At 43.8% G+C, this 19,545-nt stretch overlaps 1 protein-coding gene across 7 annotated transcripts in view; it reads left to right on the top strand.

Moving 5' to 3' along the window:
- LOC108711800 (lysine-specific demethylase 4B) overlaps positions 1 to 19,545 on the top strand; it is a 451,885-nt gene that overhangs the window by 246,454 nt on the left and 185,886 nt on the right. The window lies entirely within an intron of this gene.

Genomic DNA, 19,545 nt, shown 5'->3' with positions numbered 1-19,545 from the left:
AGTCCTGCCTCCCATTGTTCAAGCAGGCTGTGTATGTGACCTACAGCACATACACCAATTTGACCACCACCATGCCCCCAATAAACCCATTGTCTCCTAGCACCTTTTCAATTCCAGTGAATGACACTCCTGCAGTTTTCTTGGAGTGATTCATATATACAGAAAAAGATGAATTATTGCTGGAGACCATAGCTTAGGTCTCCACAGTACCCATTCACCCATTTTATGTAAGTTATGTGTAAAGTTACATTAAAACTCATTCAGTTTACATAACTTCGGTATAAACTGCCATGAATTTTTTAGAAACTTAATGTAACTTACATAGAAGCTAGCATAACGAACCTATAAATTAATGATGAAGTAGTAAAGTTTGACACGGTCAAAATCTGCTGATCCCAATGAACTGAACTGAATTTATTAGGCCATTAATAATTTTAAGTATATATATATGGCGGTGGGGTGGGATTTCTTCTCTCCCCCAAATGTAGGTTTCAAAATCTAACTACACCGACTTCTCTCTCCTTCACTTCTTTTGAAGTCCACAGCATACGTTTGTTTTCTCCAATCTCTCTGCGTGTTGCTGTCATATATCGCCCCCCAGGTCCCTACTCCACCTTCTTGGATCACTTTGCTGCCTGGCTTCCATACTTTCTCTCCAGTTAGACACCTGCTCTCATTTTAGGGGACTTCAACATCCCCATTGACAACTCTGCTTCTGCTGCCACCTCTAAACTTCTCTCTCTAACAGCTTCATTTGGTCTCTCTCAATGGACCAACTCACCTACCCACATCGAGGGTCATGCTCTTGACCTTATATTCTGCCACTCATGCTGCCCATCCAACTTAATTAACTCTCCCTACCCTCTGTCTGACCATCATCTATTCTCCTTTCAGATACTGCTTTCACCTGCACCTTCACAACCATCTCTCTCTACCCACACGTACAGAAACCTTAATGCCTTTGAACCACAGCAATTATCAACAGTATCAGCACAATCCATATCTCATATTAATACTCTCTCCTCTCCCAATATGGCAGCTTCTCTCTACAACGATGCCCTTTCAACAGCACTCGACTCCCTTGCACCTTCTACCACCCGTCACAGCCGGCCAGCTAAACCCCAACCTTGGCACACTAGTGTAACACGGTACCTCAGAAGATGTAGTAGATCAGCTGAGCGACGGTGGAGAAAGTCACGAACTGATCCTGACTTCATCCACTTCAAATTCATGCTCTCCTGCTATAACCGAGCTCTATCATTAGCCAAAGAACAATACTTTTCTTATCTAATATCTACTATGTCCTCCAAACCACAGCAGCTGTTTGCCACATTTAACTCACTCCTATGCCCTCCTCCACCTCCTCCACCTATCAATGTTACCGCCCAAGACCTTGCTCATTTCTTTAATGAAAAAATCGATCTCATTAGGCTGAGCATACCGTCCGACAACAATCTCAGACCAACGTGCAGTCCACTCACATCTACTTTGCACTCCTTCACCCCTGCAACTCTAGATGAAGTTAGCAAACTTCTAGACAGCTCAAAACCCACCACCTGCCCCCTTGACCCCATACCCTCTCGCCTTCTCCACCCAATCTCTGATACACTCTCTCCTGCACTTACCCACCTATTCAATCTTTCACTCTCTACTGGTACCTTTCCATCATTATACAAACAAGCACTAATCACTCCTATCCTCAAAAAACCTTCCCTTGATCCCAGCTCTCCCACTAACTATCGACCGGTCTCCCTTCTTCCATTCGCATCCAAATTACTAGAAAGGCTTGTTTACAAACGCCTGATCCAGCATCTCACTCACAACTCCCTCCTCGACCCCTTGCAATCTGGCTTCCGCCCATCACACTCAACTGAAACTGCACTCACCAAAGTAACCAATGATCTTCTATTGGCAAAGTCTAAAGGTCATTATTCCATTCTAATCCTAAATCTCTCTGCAGCCTTTGACACAGTTGACCACACACTCCTCCTAGACATTCTACACTCATCTGGCATTTGTGACACTGCTCTTTCATGGTTTACATCTTATCTGTCTGACCGTTCCTTTAATGTGCTGTTCTCCTCATAGTTAATTGCATACGTTATTATTAATCCTTCTTTACCTATGTTATTTTCTGTGCATTGTTGTACTGCTGCCTTCTGCTGGACAAAATTTGCATGCTGCACACCTCTGTTCTTGTTAGTAAAGTTTTTCCTCTCGGGGGCGTGGTTTTCTGCCAGCTCAGTCCTTCTCACTTCCGGCAGCCATTTTCAGTGCCTCATTACTGTGTGACTGGACATTCAGACATTTTGGGCTTGTGAAGGCATCAGTTTTTGACCAGCAGTTAGCCTCAGGAAAGTCATATACAGGACAGTATTGATACCACTACTACAGAACAGTATTGTATCACCGTATATTGCTGTATTCTGGATCAAATAAACCCAGGCTGATTTCATCCCTGTGTCTACGCTTGAATCCATCCAACCTGAGCGTCTGCCGGTCCGGTCTGCCCCACTGCTTGGATACGAAGGTAGGAAGTCACACAGCTATTGTTAGTTATACCTTCATTCGCCTTCATGTGGGAACAGAACAGTCAAAAACTGCCTTAATGCCCATACCCTGGCCACAGACTCAGTACCACACTCAGGAATCTCCCTGGCAACAGGCCCACCTGCAGCAAATCTGCCCAGATACAGTGCACGTCACAGAAGCCAAAGAGCAAGCACCACGTGTCTGCAGTATCTATACTCTCACCTGAAAGTCCTCCACAACCCATCAAGCCATTTTCTACATCCTGTATTAACCTTTGCTCGCATAGTACAAGAACTGTTAATGCACGTGGGGTCCCCCTCCATCCAAACCCCACAATTCACTGAAAACACTTTAGGAACCTTGTCAGGGTGCCTCGGTGGAGCTGCACTGCTATTTTCAGCCCCCAATTCAAAAGTTTATTTTCTTAAAGAGACAGCGCACCTTAAATCAAAATGGCCGAAAAAGACCTCGCACAGTTTCCCAGTGATGAAACAATGCTAATGCAACCTGATACTGATCATTATGAAGAACAGGAAGCAGATTCTACACTTCCAGCAGACCAAGTCGTGCGACCAAGACGCTCTCTCAAACCGACAATAAAGGTCAGAGAAAACTATCAAACCAGGAAAGATGAGCTATGCGATAGCCTGGAAGAGCTATGGGAACGAGTCTCCTCCATCATGTCAGGACTTAAATCCTCAGGCGATGCCACAAGCTTACAAGTTGCTATAGGGCGGCTGAATACAGCTCATGAAAGATATAAGAGACTGTCCACAAGGTATATAACCTTTCTAAAAGATGTTAATAATGATGAAGCCCCGTCAGAACTAAGCAAGGCAGAATTAATAGACGGACAAAGAGACGCCATGGTGCTGCGTGCTAAAGATAAAGCGGAACTCCGTATCTCCCATCTGCAAGAAACTAGATCCCACAGATCAAATTCATCTAAACATTCCTCTCAGTCATACAGATCATCGTGCTCAAGAAGCTCAGCCCTAAGCGACCGACTACTAGAGGCCCGCATAAATGCAGAGCAATCCAAGGTGAGACGCTCCTTCACTGAAAAGGAAGCAGATGCAGAGGCTAAGAGGACAGAAGCAGAGGCTCGAATAAAGATTCTTGAATCAGAGATGGAAGAGGAAATTGCATTAGCTAAAGTAAGACTACTTGAGCAAGCATTGAGCCAAGGCCTTGACCCAGTCTGCTTGCCACCACAGGAGATAGACGATCCAGCTGATCGCACCAGTGACTATGTACTGAAACAGTTACCTGCACCACCCCCAGTTTGCAGTACTGTCCAAGCCGACAACACTGAAACCCTCAAGTCAACTCTACCTACAGTGCCAGTGCCACCCACAGCACCTGAGCAACCTGATGATGTTCACCCAGATGTGCCCTCTCAAGGACAGGTGTTACAGCAAAAAGGCTACCCTGCATTTCCCGGCCTACCGCCACAGCTCAAGCAGCAGTCATCACAATCTACAGAGACTAGACCACAGCTCAACCCTGCAGCAACATCATTCTACCCGGAAGCATCTCACCCTTTCACGCCACGCAGCCCACACGCCCTGGGGGCATCACAAGTTGTCATGGCAACGAGCAGTGAGAAATCGGATATGTCCGAGTTTGCCAGGTTTATGGTGAGCAGAGAGCTAATTAACACAAGTCTCTCAAAATTTGATGACCGTGCAGAGAGCTACAGAGCCTGGAAAGCAACCTTCAAAGCCGCCATTGCCAACCTCAACCTGACCGCAGAGCAGGAGCTCGACCTCTTGATCAAATGGCTGGGCCCAGGCTCCACAAGTCATATTAAGAGCCTCAGAACTGTCTATGTGGGACAAGCAGAAGCAGGTCTCGCTGCCGCCTGGCAGAGACTCGAACGTACATTCGGCAATGCAGAAGCAATAGAGAAAGCCCTATTCAAGAGACTGCAGAACGTCCCAAAGATCAATCTCAAAGATGTCCATAAGCTTCAGGATTTGAGTGATCTCCTCATGGAATTAGAGCTTGCCAAAAGAGACCCTCGCTTGACCGGCCTGTGCTACCTGGATACAGCCCACGGAGTGAACCCAATTGTGGTGAAGTTACCCTACAGTCTGCAAGAAAAGTGGGCGGCATCAGTCTCAAGGTACAAAAGAGTGCATAACGTCACCTTTCCCCCATTTATTCATTTCTGCAGATTCATCGATGAACAGTCCCAGATGAGGAATGACCCCAGCCTCGATTTCCTGGAGTTCAACACTACAGCTTCAGCGACACCATTTTCAAGGTATGAAAGTGTCTTGCATAAAAACAGAGACTTTAAGAGCAGCGTGAGTGTCAGAAAGACTAACCTACCATCACCTGCAGCACCCACGTGTAAACAATACAATACCTCATCAGGAGGCAAGTCCTTCAATCGTGAATGTCCCATTCATAAAAAACCACACTCACTGAACAAATGCAGAGGGTTTAGATCTAAAACCATACAGGAGCGGAAGAAAGTCCTCAGCGAACTTGGGGTATGTTTCAGATGCTGCGCTTCATTGGAGCACATGGCTAAGGACTGTAAATCCATCATCAAGTGTGAGGAGTGTCATAGTGAAAGACATGCCTCGGCTATGCACCCAATTCCGCTCACCAGAGACTCACCAGCTGTCTTCACCACCAGTCCTGCTCCAAGTCATGGCGGGGAGCCTCAGAATCACGCTAACACAGCCACCGCTGTTTCCTGCTCATGTTTGGAAGTATGTGGCGACAGCCAGAGTGAGAAATGTTGTGCCCGAATATGCCTAATCAAGGTCTATCCAGAGGGACTACCAGAAAAGGCAGTAAAAATGTATGCTATCATTGACGACCAAAGCAACCGGTCCCTAGCAGGACCTAAATTCTTCGATGCCTTTGGAATAGAGGGACCATCAGAACCCTACATCTTAAACACCTGCTCGGGCCGCATAGGGACTAGCGGAAGGAGGGCACAAGGATTCATTGCTTCTCCCATCAATGGGAATACAGAAATACCCCTACCAACACTGATCGAATGCGATCAAATACCTAACCATAGGGATGAGATCCCTACCCCAGAAGCTACATTTCACCAGCCACACCTAAGGCACCTTGCCAACGTTATCCCACCTATGGACAACAACGCAGAGATTCTACTCCTGCTCGGCAGAGACAATCTAAGGGTGCACAAGGTGCGCCAACAATGTAATGGTCCCGACTACGCGCCATATGCCCAGAGACTGGACTTGGGATGGGTAGTCATAGGAAATGTATGCTCGGATCAACCAAGAATTAACTCCTTCAAAACGTACGTGCGTGGAGATGGACGCACAACTTGCATTAAGCCGTGTCCTCATCACTATGAAGTGAAAGAGAAGTCTCCAGACCTCATACAACCACCTGACATAATTTCTCCCCTCTTTGCTGACAACTTGGGGAGATCGGTCTTTCGCACAACCAAAGATGACGATAAAGTAGCCTTGTCAGTAGAGGACAGAGAGTTTGTCAAGATAATGGACAGTGAGTTCTTTAAAGACGAAACCAATCACTGGGTCTCTCCATTACCCTTCCGAGCCACCAGGGTAAGACTCCCGAACAATCGAGAGCAAGCGCTATCCAGATTTAACTCTCTTCAGCGTACCATGAACAGCAAGCCTGAAATGAGAGAACATATCGTTGCCTTCATGGATAAAATATTCCGTAATAACCACGCAGAACCAGCTCCATCCCTAGGAAAGAACAACGAGTCCTGGTACTTGCCTTCATTTGGAGTGTATCATCCACGGAAACCTAATCAAATTAGGGTTGTTTTCGATTCAAGTGCCAAACACCAAGGTGTATCCCTTAACGATGTCCTTCTTACAGGTCCCAATCTGACAAATAACCTGGTCGGAGTGCTGATGAGGTTCAGGAAAGAGCTTATCGCCATCACTGCTGATATCGAACAGATGTTCCACTGTTTTGTAGTCAGAGAGGACCACCGGGATTTCCTCAGGTTTCTGTGGTATAAGAACAATGACACCAACGCAGAGACGGTGGAGTACCGAATGAGGGTACACGTATTTGGAAATAGCCCTTCACCTGCCGTAGCGACGTACGGCCTTCGGAGAACTGCGTTAGAAGGAGAATCGGAGTACGGCACAGATGCCAGAGACTTTGTGGAAAAAGACTTTTATGTAAATGATGGACTCAAATCACTACCAACTGAGGAGGCGGCTATCGATCTGCTGAAAAGGACCCAAGGCATGTTGTACCAAGCTAAACTTAGACTGCAAAAAATAGCTTCAAACAGCCTGGCCGTGATGAGGGCCTTCGAGTCGGGTGATCATGCACCTGGATTCAAGGATATTAACCTGGGACAGGATAGTCCACCCGTGCAAAGGAGCTTGGGCCTCAGATGGGATCTCTCAGCCGACTCCTTCGGTTTTCAAATAAGTTGTGCAGACAAGCCATTCACAAAACGCGGTGTCCTATCCGTGGTGAACAGCCTATTCGATCCACTGGGATTTGTAGCACCCATCACTATACAGGGTAAATCCCTACTGAGGCAGCTTTCTGAAACCATCAAGGATTGGGATACCCCTCTTCCTTCTGATAAAGAGCAAAGATGGGTAGCCTGGAAGCTTTAGATGAGATCCGCATCCCAAGATGCTATATTAAAACCTCACTTACCTCTAGCGTAAAGAATACTCCATGTGTTCTCGGATGCCTCCACAGAGGCCATAGCAGCGGTGGCCTATCTGAAGGTGACAGACCCCAACAATCAAAATCACGTTGGATTTGTCTTTGGTAAGGCTAAGTTAGCCCCCAAGCCTGATCATACTATTCCCAGACTTGAACTCTGTGGGACCGTGTTAGCAGTGGAAATTGCGGATTTCATACAACAAGAATTGGATGGCGACATAGATGAAGTCCAGTATTACACTGACAGTAAGGTCGTTCTAGGTTACATCCACAATCAGAAAAAACGATTTTATGTGTATGTCAGTAACCGCATAGAGAGAATCAGAAGGTCCTCCAAACCTGAACAATGGCACTATGTACCATCCGAACTCAATCCAGCAGATCATGCCACTAGGCCTATGTCTATAGGTTCTTTTACTAACTCTTCTTGGCTTACAGGTCCAGAGTTTCTGCTAGGAGAGGCGGATGAACGTGTACAGGAAGATTTCAGCATCCAGGATCCGGATAATGATCCAGAAATCCACGCTGAAGTTAGTGCATTAGTCACTGAAGCAAGGCAAGCCTCCAGCCTCCATTGTCATCGCTTTGAACGTTTCTCCAGTTGGATGAGACTTATCAGAACTATTGCAAGGTTAGTGCACATCGCTAGATGTTATCGCAATGCTCAGGAAGATAAAGATTGTCATGGTTGGCATGTCTGCCATAAACCCTTCTCTGCTGAGGACATTTCTCATAGCGAGTCTCTCATAATACGTCACGTCCAGCAGGGAGAATTTAACGTAGAATGGAAGTGCTTGTACAACAGGCAGCAGATTCCTATAAAAAGTCCTCTTGCCAACCTAAATCCATTTATAGACAGTTTTGGCCTGCTCAGAGTTGGTGGTCGTTTGAATCAAGCCGACCTAGGAGTTGCAGAACAAAATCCTCTAATTATTCCCAGCAAACATCATATCACCGTGTTGCTGATCCGACACTACCACAAAAAGGCTGAACACCAGGGCAGACAAATCACCGAAGGCAAGTTAAGGTCTGCAGGTCTTTGGATTATAGGTATGAAAAAACTTGTAGCCCGAATACTGCATGACTGTGTGCACTGTCGCAAAGCAAGAGGGAAACTGCTACACCAAGAAATGGCTGATTTGCCTGCAGATAGACTATGTTCAAAACCGCCCTTCACCTATACTGGCCTGGACGTCTTTGGGCTATGGATGGTGTCCGCACGCAGAACCCGTGGCGGTCACGCAAACAGTAAACGTTGGGCTGTGCTATTTACTTGCATGAGTGTGCGAGCCGTTCACATAGAGGTGATAGAATCCATGGACACATCCAGTCTCATTAATGCCTTAAGACGGTTCTTCGCAATCAGAGGACCAGTGAAACAGTTGAGGTCAGACCAAGGAAGTAACTTCATTGGAGCCTGTAGAGAACTGAACATCGACACCAAGCCCATTCAAGATCAGTTGGCGGAGAAAGGTTGCACCTGGATCTTCAATCCTCCTCATAGTTCCCATATGGGGGGTTCCTAGGAGAGAATGATGGGGAGCTACTCTACTTACCCAAAAAACTGAGAATATACTAATGCCTAGTGGAGAATTTACTCACGCGAATATCTACCAAAAACACTGGAAACGTGTACAATACCTGGCAGATTACTTCTGGAACAGATGGCGAAAGGAGTATCTCAATATTCTTCAAGGAAGAAGAAAATGGCAGCACCAAAAACCAAACTTGAAAGAAGGAGACCTTGTATTGATGAAGGAGCAACAAACCGAAAGGATTGCCTGGCCTATGGGACTAATTACAAAGGTTTTCCCTAGCAAGGATGGCAAAGTCCGAAAAGTGGAGTTGAAGATCTTCAGGAAGGGCGAACTTAAAACGTTCGCAAGGCCAATTAACGAACTCATTTTGATATTACCAATCGAGAACGTTCCTGCAGGATGAACAGGACTGAAGTTGAACTATAGACATCTTCTCCATTACAAGCCAAGAAAGCCAACTATATTGTTATGTTTATTGCATTCTAACATGTTTTGTTGCAGGTTTGTGTTATATTTCATGGACATTCGTCATAGTGAAATCTCCAAAGTAAATTTCAGACGGGGAGTGTGCTGTTCTCCTCATAGTTAATTGCATACGTTATTATTAATCCTTCTTTACCTATGTTATTTTCTGTGCATTGTTGTACTGCTGCCTTCTGCTGGACAAAATTTGCATGCTGCACACCTCTGTTCTTGTTAGTAAAGTTTTTCCTCTCGGGGGCGTGGTTTTCTGCCAGCTCAGTCCTTCTCACTTCCGGCAGCCATTTTCAGTGCCTCATTACTGTGTGACTGGACATTCAGACATTTTGGGCTTGTGAAGGCATCAGTTTTTGACCAGCAGTTAGCCTCAGGAAACAGGACAGTATTGATACCACTACTACAGAACAGTATTGTATCACCGTATATTGCTGTATTCTGGATCAAATAAACCCAGGCTGATTTCATCCCTGTGTCTACGTTTGAATCCATCCAACCTGAGCGTCTGCCGGTCCGGTCTGCCCCACTGCTTGGATACGAAGGTAGGAAGTCACACAGCTATTGTTAGTTATACCTTCATTCGCCTTCATGTGGGAACAGAACATTTAAAGTTTCCTTCTCTAACTCTACTTCTACTACTTTCCCACTCTCTGTTGGAGTTCCTCAAGGCTCTGTTCTTGGCCCCCTGCTGTTCTCGCTCTATACAACTTCACTAGGAAAACTCATTCAGTCATTTGGACTTCAGTATCACCTTTATGCTGATGACACCCAACTCTACTTGTCTACTCCTGATCTTTCTAATTCTGTCCTTTCCCAAGTCACAGACTGTCTCTCTGCTGTCTCCTCCTGGATGTCACAGCGCCACCTGAAACTGAACCTTTCTAAAACAGAACTCATTATATTTCCTCCATGCATACCCAATTTGAATTTGAGGGAATGTGTACTTTCCAAAAATATATGGTTTTCTGAGATGAACATACTTTTTTTGTACATTTGCCTCACAAAAAAATGCTGTAAATCTGTTGATTTTGCAATATTTGGAGTTATACAACTGATAGCTTGATTTTGGGGCCCCTATATGCCACATACACTTAGGTAAACCTATGTGTATTGGGCATAAAACTATTCAGTGGACCCCAGGTATTCATATTTAGGGTGTTTTTTTCTGGATACCTAATGATCTGTTGGAAATATGATGCTGTAGACTGGAAGCTTTGAGGTAATTTTTCATAAAGGGCCTAGGGGCACCTGCCAGGGAAATCTGGCCCTGATAATAGCTAGAACACTACTTTGTACTTTGCAGTTCTTTTAGTTTCCATAACTGCTTCTGAATCTGACCTGCATGTTAAGAATCAATTGCAAACTCACTTAATAGTGTGACATGCCACTGGCCTGCACATGCACTTTTATGGGGGAATTAGCGTTTGGTAGGCAGGTAGCATAGGATTTTTGAGCTAAAAGACAGGGATACCAAGGCTTCAGACAAAAACACAGGTTTATTATGCACTGGGCATTCCCAACGAAAAGGCAACAGAAAAAATGTTCAGGTTACAACTTCACTGTAGAACATGCAGGGTACAGTTCAGCAAATACATTCAGGGTTTCCCCCCTCTGGTCGCTAACCATCAAGGGAAACTCTCACCCTTTTGCACTTTGAAGTATTTGGGCTTCACACTCAGCCCTGCTGGCTTACCCTCCTGGGACTCAGACTCACTAGCCTCTGCCAGTCCTTTTCTCTTTCTTTCCCCACAAGGGATTTAGGCTCTAAGCTCTGGAACTCTCTTGCTGTCAGCAAAGCTCCTTCTGCCCAGCTCTGTCTTTCACAGCCCCTCACTTGCCTCCACTCTAGGAGGTGTTTGGAGAGCTCTGAACTGTGCTCACACAGCCTTTTTACATTGCTAGGTAGATCCTCTCTCAGCTGCCACTTAATTACCTGGCTGAGAGGGAATATTAACCCTACCTGAGCCGAATATTCCTTTGCAGCACATACAATGCAGTTTAAATGCACTCTTTTATGTTCCTTTTTCTCTAAGACAGTGGTGTTTCCCAAACACCCTGACACAATAGTTATTGGGCCAGGGCCCGCACCCCCTAGACCCCCCGGGCAGCTCTCACGCCACTAGTAAATAGGAAATGAGGCCGTTTCCGCCCGTAGGGAGGGGACGGGCCGGCTGCACGTCCCGCGCCAGGGCCCGCCCCCTTCTAGTTACGTCTCTGGACCCATGTCAGAGTTAGTATTTAAATAACAAAATTGTTAATAAATAAAAATGTAAATCAGTGTTAATTAAATATGTATAAACAAAGAAATACGTTTTAAATTAAATATGACCCTTTTGATTAATTATTGAAAATGACTTATGTATTTAACATGAAATTGGATTATTTTGGCTAACTTAGAGTAATAGAAAAATAATAAATACATATAAATGTTACATAGTTAAGTTGGTTGAAAAAAAGACCAAAGTCAATTAAGTTTAACACCTCCAAATGATCCCCAGTGCAGTATAGTACATACATACACTCATACCAACCTATCTACATACTTACATCAGCTATGTATACCAATATCTATACTAATCGTCGATTTTAGGATCACCATAGCCCATGATATTATGCTTGTACAAGAAATCATCTAAACCCCCTCTTAAAGGCATTAATAGAAACTGCCATGACAATATCACCCCACGTGCATTCCACAATCTCACTGTGAAGAACCACCTATGCTACTTTAGGTTCCCTTCCTCTAGTCTAAACTGGGGGCCTCCGGTGTGTCGATCCTTCTTATGAGAAAAAAGATTGCTCACTCTCTGTCTATAGTGCCCTCTAATGTACTTGTAAAGAGAAATCATGTCCCCACGCAAGAATCTTAACTTACCCTTGTAATTTAAATTTTCCATCCCTTTAACCAGTTTAGTTGATGTCTTTGCACTCTCCCCAGCTCTTATATATCCTTCTTTAGGACTGGAGCCTAAAATTGCACTGCATACTCAAGGTGAAGCCTTACCAGTGGCCTTACCAAGGTGAAGCCTCACCCTCAAAAAGCAAAGACAAATTACTTTCATCCCTATGATAAAGGGAGCATTAAGCTGGCCATACATTTAAAGATCCTCTTGTTTGGCGAGGTTGCCAAACAAGAGGATTTTATGCCCACAATGAGGTGCACGATATTGAGCTGATCTGATCACTGATCAGTATTCCATTTACTCCACAACAGGGTTTTCAGGGATATCATTAGAATCTTTTAAAATATAATGTTACATTTATTTATCTTCAAGACCAGAGAAGCACTCAACTTGTTTATCTGAATAGAGTCCTTTTAGTTGGTCATAACAGCTATGTCTCTAGGGGAGTAAACTGTGCTGGATGTGAGCGACTTGTTCTTCCCTGTTTCCTTTCCCATTCTTCTATAATAAAAAATTATTATTACACTAAGCGAGTGTTGCATGTAATCTAAGTATTGCATGGGAATTAAGTGTTTAGGAATTGCACTTTGGACTGTAAGTACACAGTGTAAAGTGGGTTTGCTGGTATCACTCAGTATCTGTATGTGGTGTTGGAGCAGCAGTTCCATACAGTATTTACATGTGAGAGATACAGGTTGGTTTTCATCTTGGAATTTGAACTCCAGACTCTAAGGGGGAACTTGAGGGCGGTGGCAAATGTGGGGGAGGAAAGGAGGCTCACGGAACAACCACTGGCAGTGGCCAGTGTAGTGGGTGCTGGAGAATTGGTAGTGGAGGCTAATGAGGAAGACAGGTTTGTCACAGTCAAGAGGGGAAGTAGGAAACGGAAGGGTAGGGGGACTCATCCACAGCTCGTCCAAAGCAACAGATTTGCCATTTTGGGTGAAGATGCTGGGGAGGACAGCTCTGAACTGGCGTGTATAGAGCAGGCTTACTCTCAGAGCATCTTGGGAGGCAGTGTTTCTAATATGGGCGGTGATGGGAGTGCAAGGAAGGAAAGGCAGGTTTTAGTTATAGGGAATTCAATTATTAGGTGGATAGGGTAATTCATGCCAAACAGTCTGCTGCTTGCCTAGTGCTATGGTTCGGCATGTGGGTGGGGCTGGGGAAGACCCGGGGGTCTTGGTACACAGAGATGCCAACAACAAAGTTAGAGGGGGGGGGGAGTCCTCAAGAATGATTAAAAAAAAACTAGGTGAGAATGTCAGAGGAAATTTTCTGAGAGATATTACCTGTGCCACGAGCAACAATAAGAAGACAAAGGGAGCTTGAGCTTAAAGGACAAGGAAAGTCTAAAATAGAATAAGGCTAGAAATGCTGTATTTCGTATACTAAACATAATAATGAACTTACTGCACCACAAAGCCTAATCAAACAAATGATTTATGCTTTCAAAGTTGGCCACATGGGGCTGTCTTCTTGTAACTTTGTTAAACATCTTTGCCTGACCTTGACCCCTGACCCTGCCCTTCTAGTCTGGAGGGATGGCCTCTAGTACGGTGATCCTCTTTATGGGTAAAAAGGTCCCCTGCTATTTGTCTATAATGTCCTCTAATGTACTTGTAAAGTGTAATCATGTCCCCTCGCAAGCGCCTTTTTTCCAGAGAAAACAACCCCAAGCTTTACAGTCTATCCTCATAATTTAAGTCTTCCATCCCTCTAACCAGTTTCGTTGCACGTCTCTGCACTCTCTCCAGCTCATTAATATCCCTCTTAAGGACTGGTGTCCAAAACTGCACTGCATACTCCAGACGAGGCCTTACCAGGGACCTATAAAGAGGCATAATTATGTTTTCATCCCTTAAGTTCAGGGCCGGAACTAGGGGTAGGCAGAGTAGGCACATGCCTAGGGCGCAAAGCTGGGAGGGTGCCAGGCACGTACCTCCTCTGTCGCCTACCCCAAGTCCGGTTCCCTTCTCTTGCCGACTTTGTGCGCTTATGCGCATGCGCACGCGAGCGCAAATGCACGCACGCCCACACTATACAGGCGCCGCGAGTGCCGGGCCTGCCTAGGGCGCCTGCCCAGCGTGGTCCGGCACTGCTTAAGTTAATGCCCTGTTAATGTTCTGTCTCATGTAAAATATGCAATATGGTACCAGTATTACATGTATGTTTGCAAATGCAAGGAGTCTGATTGGTAAAATGGGAGAGCTGGAAGTGCTGGTGCTAGAGGGGCTATACTTTATTTCGGTGGGACAGAGGCAATAGAAAAGGAGGAGGGGTAGGTGTTTTTGTTAGGTGGGGTTTAAAAGCTAAAACAAGGAGGAGGTGATGTTAGAAAATTAGGGGGCAGAAGCCTTATATGTGGAGCTTTTCACTGATCGTAAAGTTTACAGGAAATTCATTTTGACTGGAAAAACATTACTGCCAGGACTGTTAATGGGAGCAAGTTTATAAACTTGTTGCATGCACATTTTATGGCACAGGTTGTTGAGGAGCCAACCAGAAAAAATGCTATACTGTATCTCTAATGACCCAGAACATATAGCAAATTTGCAGGTAATTGGACCCCTGGGTAATAGTGACCATAATGTGATTTAATTTAATGTCTGGTGCAAAAAAAACATACACTGGGGCAGCAAAAACCATGAGTTTCAGAAAAGCAAATTTTAGTTCCTTAAGGCTGCCCAGCAGAGCATAGATTGGGGCATTATGTTTTCTGCTAAAAACAGAGAACAGCAATGGTTGGTATTTAAAATATTGCATTGTTACTGTTCTCAATTTATTAAGAAGTAAATGTAAAAGCACCAAGAAACACCCTATGTTAATATAGAAATTAATAGGAATTAAGAGAAAGGCATTTAAAAATTACAAGTCTGTGTGGACAGAAGCTGCATTTAATGTATATAAACATTGTAATAAATGTTGTAAAACAGCAATCCCGAAGGCAAATATTGGAAATGAGGAGCACATTGTGTCAGAAGTTTTTTTAATTATAGTAATAGTAAAAAGATGCATGTTAAGAGTGTTGCCCCTTTAAATAATGGTACCAGTATGGTGGTAACAGATACAGGTAAAGTAAATGTGGTAAACCAGTTCTTTTCTTTTTTCTTTTCTTTTTCAGTGTATACAATAGAGGAGTCAGGCTCACTTTGAAACTGCACTTTTGGCTCAGCTCATGCAGTGCCTGACTCAGGATATGGTTCATAAAGCTTTACTATTAATGAATGTGAACAAGGCATTAGGGCGAGGTGAAATACACCCACATTTTTTTAGAGAGCTTAGTTCAGTTTTTCACCAGATTCTATTTCTGATTTTGCATCTGGTATGGTACCTATGGATTGGAGGAAAGCTGGTGTCATTCCTATATTTTAAAAGGGATTAAGATCTCAGCCTGGCAATTATAGGCCTGTGGTGGGCAAATTATTTGAAGGCTTGTTAAGGGATCACATTTAAAATTTAGTGAATGTCACTATGAGTAGCAATCAGCATGGCTTTATGGAAGATAGGTCATGTCAGACAAATTTGATTGCTTTTTATGATAAGGTTAGTTAGATACTAGACAGGAGAAGTAGTGATCTATTTGGATTTTGCCAAAGTGTTTGATACAGTGCCCCACAAACGACTGCTTTCTAAAGTAAGGGCTCTTGGGTTTTATGAGGTCGTACAGAGGGTGGTTGTTAATGGTATATCTCTACTTGGAGTAAGGTTCTTAGTGGGGGTCCCTCAGGGCTCTGTATTGGGTTCACTTTTATTTAACTTGTTTATTAATGATTTAGGGGAGGGTATTGTAAGTAATGTATCGGTGTTTGCAGATGAAACAAAACTATGCAGCCCAATTAATTCCATCCAGGATGTGACAACCTTGCAGCAGGATCTTGACAAACTAGCAATCTGGGCAGCTAAGTGGCAGATGAGATTCTATGTTTATAAATGTAAAGTCATGCGCCTAGGATGTAAAAATATGCAAGTGGCTTATACCCTTAATGGGACGTTACTAGGTCCTTGTAGATAATAGCCTTGACTGTAGCAAGCAATGCCAGTCAGCGGCATCAAAGGCAAACAAGGTCTTGAGCTATATGAGCTGTATTTAAAGGGGCATAAATTCACAGGAAGAGGGGGTTATTCTACCACTTTACAGAGCACTGGTAAGGCCCCATCTAATGCCGTATATTTTTGGTCTCCAGTGCTCAAACAGGACATTATTGAATTAGAGAGGGTCCAGAGAAGGGCAACTAAGCTGGTAAATGGTATGGAAAATCTTAGCTATGAGGAAAGACTGGCCAAGTTTGGAAGAAGAGGTGCTAAAGGGAGGATAGTATAACTTTTTATAAATATATAAGGGGATCGTACAATAACCTCTCCTTGAATCAGTCGTACTAGCTGATACATTAGATAGCTTTAAAGGACATGTAATGATTACATTTTCCTACCATGTATATAATTTGGGCATATCTTCCCCACCCAAGCCACATCATTTGTACTGCATATACCCCCTCCATTTGCCAGCACCATCACATTTTCCTAAAACTAATAGCAGCTTTCACCCAGCTGCCATTTTCCCTAACACATCATCAGTAACATTAACATGTGCAAACAGGACATGTATGCTATGAAGTTCATGCAATGCAGAATGCCGTATTTTACACAGGCACAACATACTTTGATAAAAAGTTCTGCTGTGGTTGAGCACTGTAATAGTTAAGCTGAGCTCAGGAGAAGTGATTAGGAAAATAAATAGGATCAAGCAGCTAAGAGTTTCTATGGAAACCAGCAATGCTATCTCTTCATTGGCTGGTTAGACCAGAAGGGTGTGTTTAGTAATCAGAGCTGAAAAGAACTGAGCATGCTCATAAGTCAACAGCCAAAGCAATTCCTGAGGGAGGGGGCCAAGTTAGTTAGAGGAGGAGATGGATTTCTAAGTGATCAAGGGGAGGCTGCAGCCTTACTGTTAACCTTTTAACAACCAGAGTGGCAGGTATCTAAAGATTTCAAAGAGGCTGTTCACTGATTTTTTACATTTTGTGGGGGGGGTTACATGTCCTTTAAGAAGGGGTTGGGTGGCTTTTTAGGGACTGAAGGGAATACAGTGCTATGGAAGATAGCTCATAGTACAAGTTGATCCAGGGACTGGTCTGATTGGAGAGGCTTTAAATGTTTTTTGTTTTTTTTTGCCTTCCTCTGGATCGACTAGCGACTAATAGACGGTTTATATACAGACTTGAGTTTTAACTTGATGGAACGTGTGTCTTTTTTCAGCCTAACTTTGCTTTCAATACTCCAATTCATTTTACTGCCATTTTGAGGTGATAACTCTTAGGGAATTAAGAAGGCATTGTCAGTTATGGCAACCTGTATCAAAGTGGTGGTGGGATGGTATGGATCAGCCCCTATCTGAATGATCTTTCCTGTAATGAACCTTTATAGCTGTCCATTTCGATATTTGAGAGCAAAGGCTAGTGGATCAAACTGCAGAAATGTTCTCTCAGCTAGAGCATGACTTCCTTGAATGGAATATAATAGGTGCATGTCTCAGGCAGCTACTGGGGTAGACTCTCCACATTGAGATTGACCAACCAAGTACTGTCCGGTACTGTCCCCAAAGATGTAATTTTGTTAAAAAAAACGGTACTTGGTTGGTCACTCTCGATGTGGAGAGTCTCTAGACCTCCATCCCTCATGATGGGGGTGTAGAGGCAGTCCGATTCAAGTTGACCCGTGATGAGGCTCTGGACGGAGCACAAAAAAACTTCACCTTCCAATGCTTACAATTAGTACTTCTGAACAATTACTTTTTATTTCAAAATAATTTTTTTTCTTCAGATAATGGGTACGGCGATGGGATCGAACGTGGCCCCGTCCTATGCAAAAATTTATATGAACAGTTTCGAAGAGCGCTTTGTATATCCCAATTAACTATTCAAATAATATTGTTGGCTTTGGGTACGCTTTATTGACGATATTTTTGCTTTATAGACGGGGCCGCGTTGGACCTTGGACAAATTCTTTGATGAAATAAACTGTGTATCCCCACACACTAAATTTACATTGAATGCCAACCAAGAATGTATTCCATTCTTGGACACCCAAATCAGTTTATGGGAAGGGACATACATAGTAACATAGTAACATAGTAAGTAAGGTTGAAAAAAGACACATGTCCATCGAGTTCAACCTTTTTTTTTTTTCTTTTTTTTTTTTTAATTAACTACCTATCTGCCAGTTGATCCAGAGGAAGGCAAAAAACCCATCTGAAGCCTCTCCAATTTGCCTTAGAGGGGGAAAAATTCCTTCCTGACTCCAAAATGGCAATCGGACTAGTCCCTGGATCAACTTGGACTATGGGCTATTTCCCATAACCCTGTATTCCCTTACTTGCTAAAAAGCCATCCAACCCCTTCTTAAAGCTATCTAATGTATCAGCCTGTACAACTGATTCAGGGAGAGAATTCCACATCTTCACAGCTCTCACTGTAAAAAACCCCTTCCGAATATTTAGGTGGAACCTCTTTTCTTCTAATCGGAATGGGTGACCTCGTGTCAGCTGGAAAGACCTACTGGTAAATAAAGCGTTAGAGAGATTATTATATGATCCCCTTATATATTTATACATAGTCATCATATCACCCCTTAAGCGCCTCTTCTCCAGCGTGAACATCTCCAATTTGGCCAGCCTTTCCTCATAGCTAAGATTTTCAATACCTTTTACCAGCTTAGTTGCCCTTCTCTGTACCCTCTCTAATACAATAATGTCCTGTTTGAGTGATGGAGACCAAAACTGTACGGCATATTCTAGATGGGGCCTTACAAGTGCTCTATACAGTGGAAGAATGACCCTCTCCTCCCTTGACTCTATGCCCCTTTTAATACAGCTCAAGACCTTATTTGCCCTTGATGCTGCTGACTGGCATTGCTTGCTACAGCCAAGTTTATCATCTACAAGGACTCCAAGGTCCTTTTCCATAATGGATTTGCCTAGTGCAGTCCCATTAAGGGTATAAGTGGCTTGGATATTTTTACATCCCAGGTGCATGACTTTACATTTATCAACATTGAATCTCATTTGCCACTTATCTGCCCAGATTGCCAGTTTGTCAAGATCATGTTGCAAGGATGCCACATCCTGGATGGAATTAATTGGGCTGGATAATTTTGTGTCATCTGCAAACACTGATACATTACTTACAACACCCTCCCCTAAGTCATTAATGAACAAGTTAAATAAAAGTGGACCCAATACTGAACTCTGTGGGACCCCACTAAGAACCTTACTCCAAGTAGAGAATGTCCCATTAACAACCACCCTCTGTACCCGATCCTGTAGCCAGTTTCCTATCCACGTGCAAACGACTTAATTAAGCCCAACAGACCTTAGTTTAGAAAGCAGTCGTTTGTGGGGCACAGTATCAAACGCTTTGGCAAAATCC

The sequence above is a fragment of the Xenopus laevis genome, chromosome 1L (genome assembly GCF_017654675.1).
Source record: "Xenopus laevis strain J_2021 chromosome 1L, Xenopus_laevis_v10.1, whole genome shotgun sequence".
NCBI lineage: Eukaryota > Metazoa > Chordata > Amphibia > Anura > Pipidae > Xenopus > Xenopus laevis.
This window is presented reverse-complemented; position numbering and strand designations above follow the sequence as displayed.